This window comes from Cuculus canorus, chromosome Z (assembly GCF_017976375.1).
Source record: "Cuculus canorus isolate bCucCan1 chromosome Z, bCucCan1.pri, whole genome shotgun sequence".
Taxonomy (NCBI): domain Eukaryota; kingdom Metazoa; phylum Chordata; class Aves; order Cuculiformes; family Cuculidae; genus Cuculus; species Cuculus canorus.
In genome coordinates, this window is record NC_071441.1 from 13682154 (window position 1) to 13686680 (window position 4527).

Consider the following 4527-nt stretch of genomic DNA (forward strand, 5'->3'; position numbering starts at 1 on the left):
CATTAAGGCATTATCTGATACAAAAAACATTCCACCTAACCTGAACACAATTAATCACACCATCAGTAAAAACGAACGTAATTTTTCTGGTCAACCATAATGAGTTAAGGCAAGTCCCCTAATTTCTGCTTAATAAATTGTTTTGCAAGTATACTGTTTTTGTCTTAAATCCTATCAGTGCAAACAAGCAGAAACCCATTAGCAATTTATTAGTGTGTTAAGGTGTTAGTAATTCTTATTATATAATGAATCAATGTTTCTGCTTTAGCTTTCGGTCACTGATTAAGCAACACACTTAAACACAGTCTTAACTCCAATTATGGGAACAGTCCTCTGAATTTAGTCATGTATTCAAGCGTGTAAATTATAAGGCATGCCATACGTGTAAGACTTACAAAACCAAAAGTACCCTGAAGCAAGGAAAAGTTCAAGCTGACATGTCTCCTACTGTTGTAACTTTTCAGAAGGTGCAGATACTTCCATTTGTATTTCTGTTTCCACTACCTTGTTGTGACCTAATGGTAAATCAATCCAGAACAGCCTTGTGGAGAGAGCAGCAAAGAAAATTGCTGCAAGTCCTAGACCAGGGTGTTGGATAACAGTGCAAATCACACAGTGTAGCAGCGGGAGAGGAGACATACCAAGGCCTCACATCTACTCAGATGCCCTTGCACTACCGCAGTGGCTCTGTGTCATCCATGTATCTGAGTGATCTGATCATGGAGTGCCCTAAGCCTATAGCATAGAAAGGCATGAAGTGCATACTCTGCAGAGGGCTCTGTCTGAATTCGAACACGAGCAGAATGTATTTCTCACTGGTGTTTCAGACCTCCAGCCCATGAAGAAGACAAGCTGTACCTACTGAGTAATGACGACTCTGGTCAATGCCACACTGAGCCACGTGCTTTCAAGCTGACCAAGCAGAGTTCACCACCATGTACAGCAGGGTCTGCAATCTGGTCAGTCCTGAGACAGACAGCGTGATTGCATCTAGGGTTTCTGTACTACCACACTAGCAGCCTGCCGCTATCGCTCCCTGCAAAGCAGGGGTGCAGGCAGCAATTCACAGTTGAGAACAACAGTACTACCTTGCATATGCCTTTTACTCGTGAAAAATGGCTGAAGCAGGCAAGTATTAAAGTTTTTCTTCTTATTTTTCAGAAAAGAAGAGCCAAAAGATTTCATCTTCTCTCTGAAGTGATTCATCCCGGGAAGTTTCATCCTAAATGCAATAGCAGACATTTAAAGATAGGTAACATTTGCTGTATCAGAGAGTTTTATTGCCTGCTTTTATAGCAGTGCCATTTCTTGTGGCTGTCCTTTATTGTACCAATCGGTGACCTTCTAAATGAGGTATAGTAAATTCAATGCTTTAAAAACCCTGAAATTGACAGAAATCCTCATGTGAGAAGAATAATGTATTTTGAATCAAATAACTCATTTTAAACATGCTTATCTTATGTCAGTGAAAGGTGTACCTGCTAGAGAAAAAAAAAAAAGGTACAACTCCTATCCAGTTCTTCTTCTTCTCCATGTCTGTGTTGGTGGCTCTATTTGCACACTTTGGTGTTTTTGGGTTGGGACAATTTGACTCCACTGCTGTAGCCAGTGGAGAATTTGTGACCTCGCAGACGTTCTTAGCAAGAGGCAAAAATAGGATAACTGACATCAAAAGGGATTTCATCTGCGTTACTGTTGAAAGAACCCTTCATTGTCTCACACAGTTTCAGAAGAGGAAGAAGAGAAAGAAAGCTTCCTTGTCCCTTTAGATCCGTGGGCTGTGTTTTATCCACTTAACCAGCAAAACACAGTATAGAAGATCACTGAGTTAATCATGTGTTACCCCCTCACTGGACTGTGAAGCTCCTGAAGGCACTCAAACATGATGCTGCTCCCCACGGAGACTAAGTGGCTGAAGCATGCAGACCCCTAGGGTCTGGTCCATTGCTGTGCTTCTGATGTTTCTATGCTTCTTCCACCATGACTCCCAATGCTGACACCTTCTACCTCAGAAATGTCCTCCAGCCCCAAAGTGAGGGGAGGTGATGTTGAATGGGGAAGTTTTTCATACAGTTCTTGGGAGCCTGCACCATGCAGAAATGGTGGAACTGCAGATGGTCACCTTGTGTCCAGCAAATAATGCAATTTCATCGCTTTGCACCATACTTGCCCTTCAGAAATACCACTGACAATGTTGGTATTTCAGTGGAAAAACATTTCACCTCAGTGACATCAGTTTGGCTTTCATTCCTGCACTGCCATCCTCTGATTTTGCAGGACAACCAAAATGTCTCATCAAAGGCCACTTTGTTTTTTAACTGTCCCATGATATGAGTGCTCAAGCTCTAATGACAGGATCTCCTCACCAGATCCACAGTTCGTTCTTCCTCCTAATAGCTTCCTGCACCGAGCAACGTGCTGCAGAAACATGGGTTATGCGAGGGCAGGTGCAGTGCCCACGGTGCCACTGTGTATTGGTGGCACAGGAAAACCTGTCACTTTCCTTTCTCATTGCAGACCAAAATTATCATAGGTATCTGGTATGTATATTTTTTCCTGACAATTGTTTTTCTCTCACAGGCTTAAATCAATTTCTTCTTTGACAATAAAATAAGAAAAAAAGTAAGGTATTTATTCAACTACAGCTGGTAAGAAGCATTGCAAAGCTGATAGGCATTGCCATTATGGGGTCCTGAAACATAGTTTATACTCTGTGGCTATAGCCACCTCATAATACTCTTTCCCAATAAGCAGTCAGAATCTCCTCTACAGAGGCCTACTTCGGTGCCTTGGAGATAAAATAACTACCTCCATTTTATGAGATATGACTTTCTCAGGAACTGGTCTGAGGCCTGGGAAAATGGTCTTCAGCCATGACAGGATCTAGGGAGCATCTCAAAACTCAATGAAGTTTACTCAAAATGTGAAGAGTGTTTTTTAAAGTTTCCCCTCTCTGATGTGGATACACAGCAAAACCAAAGCAAAACAGCCTTCTCTAAACAAGCCTCAAGAGCTCACCAGACCATAAACCACAACCATGCAAGTCTCACCCTTCGGCAGAGAGGGTGGCATTATGATATATATATATATATATATATATATATATATCTATCTCAGAACTGTCAATTTTATTTTGAATCAGTTCTCTGAAGAGTTTGAGTGTCAGAGCAATACTCAGAAGGCTTGGATGAAATGTTAAGTCTATTTCAGGTCCCTGGAGGAATGAGGTGGGATTAATTTTCATACAAACATTTACGTAGTAGTTACTTGTTAATTGTTTTCATATATAAGTAATCCATGTAGTCTTGGAGAATCTTACAGAGCCTCAATTGAATACTTATCTTAGTGCCTAAATTGGGGATGTAGGCTTGGGCTCATACCCTCCTATATTTAACCAACTGGCTGAGGTGATAAGGTTGAGAATGTAAGTGGTGATTCACTAAAGGGACTGGGGAGAACCTGCAGAGGACAAGATGGCCTGGCTGAAAGCTGAATCATCTTCTCAGCTGCCACCTCTCTCTACTCATCCCACATATATGTCCAGGCAAACACACTTCTAACTCAGTCATCTGGGTCAGGTGGGCCTTGCATCATCCATATAGCTCTGTAAAGACAGTAGTGATGTATCCAGGGGCATGTCTCTAAGTGCTTGCCCTCAAGCTTTGGGAACAATACCACTAATTGGTGTCTAAATCTTAACCATTATTGTGTATTAAATTTGCCAGATACAAGTCAATATGCTATCTTGCTAACAATATTCTACTGTCTTGTTGACAAGTCTTCCTTATGGCCTCCTTACACTAGCTCGTGTGAAATATATATAAACTATTTTAAAATAAGAAGCTGTAGAGAAGAAGGAAATTAGAGCTTATAGTACTGTGGCAGAACGAATATTCAGCAGTGCTGAATGCAAGCAGAGATCTCATTGCTGTGGGTGGCACAGCACCATAGCAGCTACTTGCCTTTTGTATAAACGAAGTGCAAGGAGGGAAAGTTTCTGCACAAGACGTGAGACAAGACATTCTCCAGCATGCCAAGTGTCTACCCTGAGCCCAGGTATGCCCAGTGGTTCCAACACTGAACTTGGGATTTAAAAGAGCTGCAGTATAAGGACTGAGGAGGCTTAGGGCACTTTTTTGAAGTGGTAGCGTGACAAAAAGTTGCAGAAATGTCCCACAGGTTGACTCTGGGCAGCCAGATCCAGGACAACAAACTCAAAGGAGAAGCCTGCCTTTAATTTGGGTGAACGTGCTTCGCAACATGTTCACCTGTGTCTGAACTGCTCATTTCTCCCATTTCTCATACAAACATTATTGGTTTTTGTATCTCCTGTTCTTTGCTCTGTAAAGGGTGGAAAGTCCTTGACTGTAGGTTCCCAATTCAGCTACTTTTTCCCCATAGATAAGTATGGTATGACATCCGTACTTGCAAACTTTTATGTATATACTTGCGTGGATGGGAAGTCAGTGCTAGGCTGAGAAACACCTGGAGGCATGTCCCTACTTTGAGGCCATTTTCTGCCTACAC